Source organism: Anguilla rostrata, chromosome 1 (assembly GCF_018555375.3).
Source record: "Anguilla rostrata isolate EN2019 chromosome 1, ASM1855537v3, whole genome shotgun sequence".
Classification (NCBI taxonomy): domain Eukaryota; kingdom Metazoa; phylum Chordata; class Actinopteri; order Anguilliformes; family Anguillidae; genus Anguilla; species Anguilla rostrata.
This window is the reverse complement of record NC_057933.1, coordinates 22180512-22193731: the sequence shown is the minus strand read 5'-3', so window position 1 is coordinate 22193731 and position 13220 is coordinate 22180512. Positions and strand designations below refer to the sequence as shown.

At 46.0% G+C, this 13220-nt stretch overlaps 1 protein-coding gene across 6 annotated transcripts in view; it reads right to left on the bottom strand.

The window, feature by feature from the left end:
* The window catches only part of akap6 (A kinase (PRKA) anchor protein 6), a 169539-nt gene that overhangs the window by 118255 nt on the left and 38064 nt on the right, over positions 1-13220 (bottom strand). The gene's annotated exons all lie outside the window — the stretch shown is intronic.

Genomic DNA, 13220 nt, shown 5'->3' with positions numbered 1-13220 from the left:
AAATATCTGGACCTCAAAACCAACGGATGAGCAGAGATCAGGACGTCAAAACCAACAGACGTGTCTGGAGGCAGATGCGATGGCACTTTCCCATAATCCCAACACACAGACACAATGGCTTTGTTTTTTCTCAGATTTTAGAACCGGCAGACTGGTTTACAATGTTTCTTGCATGATATACAGTGCGTTTGTGTATTGTGCATAGCGTTGTTTAAAACAAGACAGAAACAAAATTTCCATTAGGGAACAAAACATTTTTACGAAGGCGACACATTTTCAGTCTCTCAGGACTGCAGAGAGGGACTAAAAGTAACGACAATAAAAATACTGTTAAATTCAATAGACTTCCTCCATTAAAATATTTTCAGGATAAGGAAAAGACCAGTCAAAATTTTTTCAAAGCTGTATCCCAGTTTCATAAATTCAATGAGTTAATCCGATGAGTCAAACAGCACACACAAAATAATTACGCCCACAGTAACAACAAATTGCCAGCTGAGGTACTTGTAAAAGTGTAAAAATAAACTTCAACACTACAAGGCAGGGCCCCAGGCATTACACACGAGACATACAAACAGAAGCCTGTCACCCTGCTCGCAATTTAAATAATCTGTCAACAAAATTCAAACTCTTTTCAAATACAAGATACAAGATAAGAGAAAATAAACTGCTGCAATAAGGCAGAAGAAGAACACAGTACCACTCTGTGTGAAGCTGTGTGTAATTCCCACAGCCAGAAACTGTTACAACAATTAAGCACATTTCGTTACTGCTGTCTGTTGCTGTGACAGTGTCTCAGAGGGCCTCTTCGTGTGTGGCTGTGGAGGCATTATTGGGTCTTGTGTTCTGCAGTAGGAATGCATGAAGAGCAACAGCTTGAGAAACTTGTTAGACTTCAGTCTGTGTCAGCCAGCATTATTAACAATAAAAAGACAAGCCAGTTGGGTGGAAGTTGCCAAAGTCTAATACAGACTCAGCCTCCTAAATCCAGTCCCTCACGACCAATAGCATCCGCATGTCAGCCTACCCGTCCAATCGCTTGAGTGCTTGCAGTTCAGTTCAGTAATGCTTGATGCTCTAAATATGCAGATAACAGACATTCATGTCTGATAAACCTGGGGTTTAGCTTTAAGTACCTTTGGCACTGCTACGGAAACAGAGAAGGGTTACTTACAGATACACAATGTAAAATAAAAACAAAAAATGATCACATTCTCTCTCTCCTCTCTCTCTGCTCTCGCTCTCTGTGCCTCTTTCTCCCCCTCTCTCTACACATACCCTCTCTGTCTCTCTCTCTCTCTCTCTCTCTCTCTCTCTCATACACTCACACACGTCACACCAAATCAGTGTGGGCAAATGCTGAAACTGAAAACATTAGTGACATTCGCTGTATCACGGATGCATCAGCACATTAAAAATATGCCGCGCTCTCACTCTCTCTCTCTTACCTTGTTTTCCTCTTCATGCAACACATCTAACACTCAGAACAGCAACATCCAGTTGTCCTCTCAAAACTACACCGCAGCTGCTTAACACTGCCGCAAAACACACAGAGAGCCTCTCCTGATTCGCTGGTCCCGTAGACCGCGTCTGTAAATTTGCCGGGAGACTCGCTTGTCAGATTGTCTTTCGAGCGAGGCTTAACGTCCTGCCCGGAGGAGCATACTTCCGTAGGCGCTCTACCCTTCATTCGCCTTTCCCTCCTCGCCCCTGAAAGGCTGTCACTGCAGAGGACGTGGCTAATACGCGGCAAAGCCAGAACGTGTGGAAGCAGAACAACAAGAGAGCCGGGAGACGTTGGGTCATCCGACCGTAAGGACGCTCTGATTCATCTTCACATGGGGCGAAGACATGGCGATGGGACTAAGCGAAAACACGAAGCTGGCCAAAGTTTGTGCACAGGGAGCTCACGAGTGGCTGACTGTAAATGGCTATGCACAGGTTCCTCACAGGAAACCACTACAGCAGGTGGCTCACGAGACCTTCTGCACTCAGCAGTAGGAAGACAAAGGGAGCTGTTAAAAGTTTCTGCTGTTTTATTTGGGGGAATGCCCCATGCATTTGAAAAGTCCACATTAAACTGCATGTCCACTATCCCTCTGCAATCAGCACAATGCAAGTCACTGCAAAGCATGTCTTTAGGATATTTACACCAATGCCAAACAAGTAGTAAGTACATGTACAGTAAGTTACACAAGCTGGGGTGCTATACACAAGGGAGGAGAAAGTTTTAACGATTCCAAGGGCCCTGACTAACGGGGGCCCTTTCTGGGACAGTGGAACCCAATGTGAAATCTTTTCATGGGCCCCAAAATCCAAGGTGGCACCCGTGCACACAAGTCTATTATGCATATGGAGTCTGTGCAACGCAACGTAACACTGAAGCATCGTAAAAACAACACTGGGGCCGGAGGGAACTGGTCAGCATGTCTCGACAGCTGAGCTGACCAACCATCCACAGCTGCTAGCTTCTGTTGCAAGGGTGTGTCCTGGAGGAGACAGTGGGACCAGGACGGAGAAGCATGCGCTTTCGCCTGTACGTCCACAGTAACTGGGGTATATTTTAGGAATTGACTTCACTATCACTGAAATGCCATATTCCCTTGCGGTTATCTACTTAATCATTCATTTATATATAGCATAGCACTTTGACCGCATTGCAAATACTCCTTAAAGCTATGAAATAATTTGGTGCAGCGTGCCTCATAATGAGTTGGTCATATAGCACCTTGAGATTTTTAAATTCCATGAGTGTTTTAAATACGATAACCAGGAATGTAATAAATATTAAATCAAGGAAAAATATGCAGTACTTGGGTAGATGTACCCAGTGATATATAATGCTCTCCTTCACAGCACTGCATGGTTTATTTTTGGCGCACGAGGCCAGCTGATTTAATTTTAGCATACTGTACTTAATTACTTCATCCCGGATTCACTTCGTGGTGTTTTTCGAGCCGGATGTCGACATACGAATCGCAAGAAGTTTTCCAACGTGCTTCTACGGGTCAACACGCAACTTGCATTAACTAGCACAGCGAAGGGCTGGTTAATGCGATTTTTGCTCGTTCACTCTAATGAAAAGCTTGGATGAAAGGCATCTAGGATCACCACTCAGAGAAGAGGGGTCAGCTTCTGGGCTTAGAAGACATTGATCGAAATCCTTGATCGTGGACTGAAACCCGCGCCAGATACACATCATAAAACGCACTGTATCAAGTGCTAATTTTTTGACCGGGGGGTCTCTTTTAAGCCCAGGACTCGTCCAACATGAAGGACGGTGATAATATTGCCGGAGAGAAACCCAAGCTGCCACAGAGCTAATTTGGGTCCTGATTAACAGGATCATAGGGCTTTCCCCCACCTCCTGCGGAACAGGGCCGCCAGGAGGGCGGAGACGAGGGTTCCAACTCCGGGGCGGCTTATTTCGGATGCCGTCGGGCCGACGGCGGACACCGGAGCCCCTCCGCTCTGGAAAAAGGGGCTCGCTGTACCCCTCCTCAGGACTCCATGACGCCCTCTCTAAATCTTGCATCACCTCCCCCCGGGGGCTGGTCTCTGTGCAGAAGCAGGCCAGTTCAGCCTCTTCCACCGTGACTTAACCCAGGGCTGCCCATCCCTGTTCCTGGAGATCCACCAACCTGTAGGTTTTCACTCCAACCCTAGCAAAGCACACGTCATTCAACAGCTGGAGATCTCATTGAGCTGCTGATTAGTAGAGTCAGGTGTGCCAAGGGTTGAAATAAAAACCCAGAGGATGGTAATTGTCCAGGAACAGGGTTGGGCAGCCCAGACTTAAACAGATTCAGATCCTCCGAATGGCCCTTCCCCACTCTTTTAATCTAGCTACGGTGTTATCGGGGTAAAGCAAGCATGCTTGAGCATGAGGGACTCAGTGGGGAGTCCGAGGCTGGCAACCCAGCGGCGAAAGATGGCTCCACTTATTTGAAGCAGCCCCCCGTTACGTTTAAGGGAAGCTCAGCTGCTTTCACGTTTCATTAGCCGGTCTCACTAGCCTCATCTTTCACCAGCGGCGCGGGTTAACGGTTGGTTGGGCCGCGCGGTTTTACCGTTTCCAGCCGCGGCCCGAGAAATATCATTCTGAACCGGCGATGCATGTGGCTATCGCGCGATAAATGCGATTCCATTTTTTTAAAATACCTTAAATCACCTTTGGACTTTATTTAGTGTTGATTTAAGCCAGCCCTGCTCGGAGAATAGCGATGAGCGTTTGGCTGGGCAGTAATTGTGCTCTCCCCTGCTGGGTGACAGTGATTCAGGGACACTGGGCTGGGGATCAGCTGTTGCGTTTCCTCAGCAGATGCTACCTTCCCGTCCCCCTGAAGATGTGGAAACAGGAGGAAAACATGAAAGGAAGAAAGGGAAAGTGATCGCTCTGGCGTCCCCCTTTCTTACTACAAGCAGTACCATCTACTCTGAAGCCTTCTGTACTAAGGGCTTTCAGTACATCCTGTATGGATGGCAGTACTGAGTAGAAAATGGACTTATGGGGCAATTCTCCTGTGTGTCTAGAGACAGTATAGCGTAGTGTAGCAGTTAAGGGACCAGGCTATTAACCTGAATTCCAAGGTTCTGACTGCGCACTGAGTTAGTGGCATTGGGCCAAGCACTTTGAACCGAGTTGTTTCAGTAAATATCAAGAGGCACAATTCGAATGTAAATCATGACGATTGCATAGAAAATCATCACAAGCACGATAAAACCATGCAGTTTGACCGATGAGTGTACAGTGTGTGTCTGCACATACAGCATGCGTCACCATTTTGTTGTGACACTGAAGAAAAACCATCAATTAACTCTATCTACACATTATCTTTTAGCTAGGTTAGCGAAGATCTAAAGTCCCTTTGTTTATAGCTTGTTTGTTATGCATTCTAACTCTGTTTCCTTACTTCCTTTTTCTCCTTCCCTCTGAAAAGCAAGCAAGGAGTGATTCGGCGTGAGTCAGTGCACTTCATATCCATGCAACATGGAAATCCTGCAGGCGCTGCAACAAACAGGAACTGAACAAACCGCCAAACCGCTCTGTCACGGTGATGGATATTTACAGTGAGAACCGTACGGCCATGAGTCACTGGCACAATGAACAGAGCATAACATCACAGAGATATGACGAGAGGAAAGAAAAATAGAGAAAAGAAACATGCAAAGGAATATGGGAGAAAGAGAAGAGGTTGGGAACAGAAGGAGAATTTCAGCGACGGGGAGAGTGAGCTAAAAGAGTAATTGCTATGCCCTCTACAGTTTTTTTATGTGTGCATGCACATTCTGTGGGTGGTAAGCTGGCAGCGGGCATGATTATCTTTGCTCCAATAAGGCCAACTCCGAATCTGAATATGCCAAAAGCGATAAAGGGAGGAAAGAGAGGGGAGGTGTCAGGGCTTTTTCTCCAGCTCCTCGGATCTCCATAACAACTTGATGACAACAAAATACCTTGCGGCCGCTCGGCGAGAACTTGGCCCCGGTGGTTCCCGCTCCCTAAAATAACGCGGCACCCGAGAATGTAGGTCAAGCGCGCAGCCGACGTGATGCAGTGCCGTGCCAGAGTCTAGGCTCCAAATACACGCACAGTAAATACGCAGCGGTACCATCGGGGGAAAGTGTGCTGGGGCGCCAGGCGACACAGTCCTGCTTCACTGGGTCAATGTGCCACATATAAACATGAAGATAGTCCAAGCATAAAACGCATTAGTAGCTTAGACTTTTGTATGGTGTCTACAAGCGTCTACATGCCAACTGATTTACTCACAGCTCCAGAATGTGGAGGGGGAAAATAAGGAGGAATACTGTAGTTACCAGAAAGATACGTCAGAGCCTTAGAGGGAAATGGCATTTTTAAATCATTAATATCAACCGTGTCAGTTAATCTCACGGCCTCATAGGGCGAAGTAGAGAAACCGCACATCCTCCCAAGGCTCTCCAATTCATTATCGTCCCCTGTAGGGGACGTGAATCTCTGGTCTTAATCTCAAAATCCATATATTCTACTGCTTTGAAGCCTGCAACTACAGGGGACATTCAATAAAAATAAATAAATAATATTTTTGAACATATTTTCACTGCAACGTGTTTTTTGTCATCCAAGGCACTTGTATTATGTCAAAAATACATGACATGTCTTCTTGAATGCTACAAGCAGCAATAGACATCAGTCAATAAATCCTGCATGGTTCACCTCTTGGTCCTTCTATTAATTGGCTGTCTAAATGACTGACACCTGTTGCAGGTCTATCTATGTGGCACTCCATAGGGAGCCTGTGACACACTGATGCCAGCATACAACTGAAATGTTTCTTCTGTCTGCTTTTCTCTCACTGTGTCTCTATATCTTGTGCAATACAAATAATGTGCAAAGATAAATTTAATTTAAAAAAAACATTTTGAGTGTGGAGCCGGGTAGAGATTCAGGACATTCACCGTGGTTCACTGCACTGTACTGTACAAGCATGGCAAGCACATGTCAACAGCTTAAGGCATGCACACACTCACGTGTGCTACACATGTAAAACTGGCACGCTTCGGTTTCATAATACAAGGTAGGGGGTTGCCTGGCTGTCACTAGGTTTAGGAGAATTGCCACAGAAGCAAAAGCTTACAGTCAAATTTGGATAAAGAGAATTCAGAAGGGCATTTAAATCAAGACTGTTCTCGGGTTCATCTCTGCGGAGTCCAGCTGTCATTCTCAACAACATGTGCAGAGTGGGTTCCAATGACACATGCACGCAATCGCACACACACACACAAGCCACAGAAACCCAAACCCATACAACTGTCCTTTGCAAGACCTGCAATAGCTTTCCAACGATAATTCAAAAAGTAGCTGTAATGCAGCACACAGATTTTTCCGGAAATGACCAGTGGTCACAACTTAGATTTATGTGCGTCTCATCTTGATGACACTAAACTTAATCTCGACAAAGCCTTCAGCCAATCGAAACATTCAGATTCATTCACTGTAACCTCTGAGCTGAGATCTCTCACCCAGGTGCTGCTCGCTCACCACGGTCTTCACTCAAACTACACTTCCCAGCAACATCACATTTCATACTCCGGACGGACAGCCATAACTGGGCTACCATAAGACAGCAGAGACGCACTTTAGCTTCAGCATTTCAACATTAAAAAATCTGTCACAGACCCTGAAGCAAACTGGCCAATTTCCCACATTGAGCTGGGTTATCTGGTCTGACATATTTGTCATTTTTGGAACGTCTTACCGGTGTGCTACACTTGCAGGGCCGGCGTCCGTGAAAGCGAAGAAGTAACTAAGCGTGTCTTGCTCTTCTTGATTTGATGACAACAGTGCTCCTTGGGGTTGAAGCTAACACTCTGAGCACTCTCTCCCCCGCACTGACCTGGTTCCCTCTCTGAAGAGGGAGGGGCCTCTCTCGGGAGTCTGGCTTTCTGACACTCGCAGGGGGGTATGGGGGTGTGGGTGGGGGAGGAGGGGGAGGGGGGTGGGGTGCTATTTTTGGCTGTGACCTCACTGCCACTCACAGGGGCTACGCTCTAAGCACTCCGCACCCAGCCCAGGGGCAGCTGCTACAGGGAAGTGGGGGTGGGCAGAGGGTGCAGGAGGGTCAAGGGCAGCTCCTGGAGAGTAAAGAGACGCCACTGCGGCTCATAAATGTCTTTTATTTTGAAAGATTTTCCCTCTGAACACACAAGGGCGAAGACTGGGAAGAGTGGAACACACGGTTAAAATAGACCGCTCTGTATTTCGACCTAGCCACACCTCAGATGGCCGATCGAGTGGAATGTTACTGCATAAGCTGCCCCTGTTGGCTAGCACAGATACTCGTAGCGAGAAATTCCTTCGCCAGCTGCTCATTTCGCACCATCCAATTCGTTCTGGATGCAGTTGTGGCCATATACAGTACAGCAAGTCAACAGCCAAATCACCCTTTACCCTTCCCAAGGCAAACAGCTGAAACTAAGCAGGCATGGATTGGTTAGTGTTGAATGGGAGGCCTGCTGGAAAAAAACGTTTCCACTGAATGAGTTAGTGGGCCAACAGGGGGCACTCTTGTCTCTGCACCAAACAGAAAAACAATGCCACCAAACTCAGCGACGTCGTAGAAAGTGCAAGGCATTCAGAGCACATGTTAAATTGAGGTCCTGACTCACTGTTGGCAGAAAGATCTCAAGACACTTCTTGAAAGAGTAATGTGTTCATTCCAGATCAAGAATTTAAATGCATAAAGCACAGTTATGTTTTCAATAGTTAAAAGGAACTTTCATGCAGTGAGCAAAGGCATAATGGTTAATATCCACTGGCACATGGTCAATATCAATCAGGCAGTCTGCTATAATTTTCTAACACCTGTTCCACTACAATGAAAACACACTTTTGGCAGGGGCTGCAAATAAGCTTGGCAAAAACAGCAGAAAAAAACGTACTGGGCTCTGATCAGCCAAAAGCATAATATTACTAGTAGGCTTACCTACAATATTTGGAAAATGTATTTTATGTAAATTGATAATTGGCTACTCATCTGACACAGCATGCATTCAGTAAAAGCTAATTCACAGCACTGTGCATTTCCTATCTGTATTTATATGTATGGAATTAATACATCATGCACCTAATTATAATGATATAAGGGTGCTCACTTATCTAACCCAGACAAAATAGCACCCTGTGGGTTTTTCTGCTTTGGATTTGTTTTGGCATACAAAAAGCTTTGGGTGCTCTGACTTGTGTATGCCACCTAGACTGGGCTACATAGAAAATATACAGCAGCAGATACATGAAAAAAGAAACTATGTTAAATATCAGGTTAGTAACTCGGGTCAGTGTCTAGAACACAAACAGCAGAAACAAAAGACATTATGGTTCTGACCCAGAAGCACAACCCAGTAATAAAACAACATATTTCCATTTTCCGCCAATGCTTTTAAAGTGTAATAAGCACAGCTACTCCACGCGCTCTGCAGTCCATCCTGTTCCACCGTTAAAAGGTTACAGGAAGCCGGGACGGCACAGTGCTCATAAACAGCCAGTCTGGGTGAACCCATCGCCCGCAGACGGACGGAGTGACTCAGCGACCTGGGCGGGGCTGTTTCTCTTCGCTGGAATACACTGGCAGCAGCGTAGCACAGTGGGTAAGGATCTGGGCTTGTAACCGAAAGGTCATAGGTTCGATTCCTGGTTAGGACACTGCCGTTGTACCCTTGAGCAAGGTACTTAACCTGAAGTATATATACAGCTGTATAAATGGATACAATGTAAAAATGCTATGCGAAAGTTGTGTAAGTCGCTCTGGATAAGAGCATCTGCTAAATTCCTGTAATGTAATGTAATGTAATGGAATACCGCTGGGACCAAGCGGTGCCCCGGTGCGGAACGCCAAGCCGCTCTCGTTACGGGGCGGGGCAGCATGTGTAATGAATGTAAAGGCCCTACTGACACTGTTCCTCCAGCATTCCTGCCATGTTGCCGGAAAGTTATGCTACGCAGATTGGACACATGCATTAAGTCACATGACCATCACTTGCAGAGGGAGTGAGTTTCAATATGAGAAGGTCATTGTCTTAACCCAGTCCGATTCTAAAGCGTTTATCCCCCACTTCCAGATCAAAACCTAACATTGGTTGAACTGATAGTCATATTGACCAACACATGGAAAATGTCATTTTTTCAGCTCACAGAAACTGAAAAAATACAATATTTATTTATGGTATAAAATAAAATGTTATGGCATCCATACTGATTATAAGCCATCTTATCTGTTTAATTTCCACACATTGCCATGCCTCCAAAATAAGCAGAGTTGGGAAGCAACCAAAGTCATTATTCAATTAAGCAGCTGTTATGAAATAAAATAATCCTTCCATTTGAAATTGATAAATTTTAAATAACAGACTCCACCTCGTACCCCCATCACCACCTCATGTATCCTGTACAATTCTGAGTGGCTCAGGAACGTCCAACAAGTTTTTCTACAAGTGTTACTACAAAAATATTCTTGGACAGAGGGTCCAGTTGTCTCCTGTTTCCAATTGCATATATCGGTCATGTCCTGACAAACTCAGTGTACGAACTAGCCGGTTTGACATAATGGGGCCCATTAGTAAAATACCGCTGCAGCTACATATAGCCACGGCATTGGGCGGAGTCAAGAGTGTGAGGTTGCCACAGCAGCGAATGCAGATCAGCAGCTCAATCGATGAACCCACAAATCGAAATCACCTAGTAACAGTACTCACTTCCTAGGTCTTCACGGGCATGCGGGCCATTGCTGAGTTAGCGAGAACAGAGCAGGCAGCCATGCTTGGTACTAGCAGCCCGCGATCCACTAGCGGGACAACAGCCCTGTCCTGTGCTCCCTTTTCCGTCCGGAGCCCTCGGCATCCCGCTGGCATCCGCGTCGTCGGGATTCTTCGGATTCTCCGCGGCGGTGGGATTGCATCACCGCAAATAACTTTGTTCCAAACAGCTGCCTCCAGCCCTCCCCCCGCCCCGGTCCCCATCACACGCGTGTAAAAATACGGCTTTGCTGAGAGGAGAGGAGACTGTAAGGAAGCGTATGCGTGGGGGCATGGGGGGGTGTGGGGGCGGGGCTAAGACGGAGATGTTATCGTGCTGTCCCCGCCCCCTCTCCTGTGGAGAGGCTGGAGAGAGTCACTGCGAGTCGCCAGTCTCACGTCTCCCTGCCAACGGCATTCCACACTCACCTGCTACACGCTAGGGCTCTGCCTGGCTCTATCATAATCCCCATCTATTACTGCAAGCATAACAGATCTCTACATCGCAAACAATGGTCCTGCAGTCCTCTCAGCATTTTAAGCTATCATCCTGCGGCAGTAACAATCCTCTCCTTTTCAAACTGTGGCCCTGATACGGTAAAAATCTTATCTCAATCAAACTATGATCCTGCAACCATAACAATCCACTCTCCATCACAAATCATGTTCATCCTGCTACAGTAGCAATCCTCTCTCCATCACAAACCATGATCCTCCTACTACAGTAACAATCCTCTCTCCATCACAAACCATGATCCTCCAGCTACAGTAACAATCCTCTCTCCATCACAAACCATGATGCTCCAGCTACAGTAACAATCCTCTCTTCATCACAAACCATGATCCTCCAGCTACAGTAACAATCCTCTCTCCATCACAAACCATGATCCTCCAGCTACAGTAACAATCCTCTCTCCATCACAAACCATGATCCTCCTGCTACAGTAACAATCCTCTCTCCATCACAAACCATGATCCTCCAGCTACAGTAACAATCCTCTCTCCATCACAAACCATGATCCTCCAGCTACAGTAACAATCCTCTCTCCATCACAAACCATGATCCTCCTACTACAGTAACAATCCTCTCTCCATCACAAACCATGATCCTCCAGCTACAGTAACAATCCTCTCTCCATCACAAACCGATGCTCCTCACAGAACAATCCTCTCCTCAAAACCATGATCCTCCAGCTACAGTAACAATCCTCTCTCCATCACAAACCATGATCCTCCTACTACAGTAACAATCCTCTCTCCATCACAAACCATGATCCTCCAGCTACAGTAACAATCCTCTCTTCCATCACAAACCATGATCCTCCAGCTACAGTAACAATCCTCTCTCCATCACAAACCATGATCCTCCTGCTACAGTAACAATCCTCTCTTCCATCACAAACCATGATCCTCCTGCTACAGTAACAATCCTCTCTCCATCACAAACCATGATCCTCCAGCTACAGTAACAATCCTCTCTCCATCACAAACCATGATCCTCCAGCTACAGTAACAATCCTCTCTTCCATCACAAACCATGATCCTCCAGCTACAGTAACAATCCTCTCTTCCATCACAAACCATGATCCTCCAGCTACAGTAACAATCCTCTCACCTTCTCAACCTTAGGCCCTGCTACAGTAACTAACCGTGCTATGTTTCCTGCTTTATATGTTCATTGACTAGCAACCTTCATGTCTTTGCAGGACACTGGTCCCTCTTCTCTGTGCTGCCCAGTGCTAAATTAGAGTGCATTCTCTGGAATCCCTCCGCTACACGAGAGCAGCATGTGCCGCAGCGGTTTTTTGGCCGACGGCTCTTGCGTGATCCCTTTTTAAAATAAGCAATCCGGACCGGGTCACACAACGCGGACAAGGGGGGCGGGCCCTCGCTTCCTTGACGTGATGCGCTTTGAAAATGCACTGGGGCCATGAATAGGAAGGACAGGGCAATGAGGAAGGCCTCGGGCCAACGATCGCTGCTTAGCTTCCTGAAATAGCATCTGCAAGGGGGAGGCTGCTAGGCTGCGTATCGCTCAGTCCCACTGGCTGTTGTGCAGGAGCTGTATGCACACCCCTCCCTCAGATATAAGCACCATAGCTCAGGGAGGAGGACTGACTCGCTTATATTGCGGTTTCCATGGTAACATCAGGAGAACGTTCAGGACCTCGAGCGATTCATGTTCTGACTGTGTAATATTTCAGTACTAACTACCTGCGTCTGTATACAGAATATATCTGTGTGTGTCATCCTATATGTCTGACTGCTAAAAAGTGAGTACAATATTTTAATTCCAACTGCAATATCATGGCAAATTCAATGTAATTAACCGTTGTTTGAAGTATGCATTAAATTCTGAATTAAATAAAACTGTCACAAGTTCCCCTGTTGACCACCAGAGGCCGCATGTTTCCCTTTCTTGGAGTTCCCGTAATGTGTCTGTGTTGTTTGTTATATTATATTAGTTCTAGTTCTAGTTAATTTGCATGTGTTTAGTTTGTTAGTTATTGTCTTCATGTATGCTCCCCGCTGCCCTAGTGTCTCCAGTGAGTTTTCTGGCGAACCTCCCCAGTTCATTGCTAGCCCTTCATGTTTCTAGCACCCTGAATATTTTTTGAGTGATCTCTCATGTCCTGTCTATGGTTATTCTCCAGTGGTTTTGCTTCTCATGAATTTCATTGTCATTTTTCCTCAAGTTCTCAAGCAAAAAATCTTTTTGATTTTTTTTTACAGCTATTGCCTTCTATTAGTCTAAGCATTTGGGTCCAATTCACTGAGTTTTGTGACAAAAACAAATTACAGGAACCATACTTCCTTTAAAAATCAGCACAAGGACAGCAAAGTTTGTAAATAGGTTTTAAGTTCACAACCATTTAAAAATGAACATCAGTCAAACAGTTTGCATACTGCGGTGTGTACATTAAGCACAAACACGTGCACTCGTGAGTACA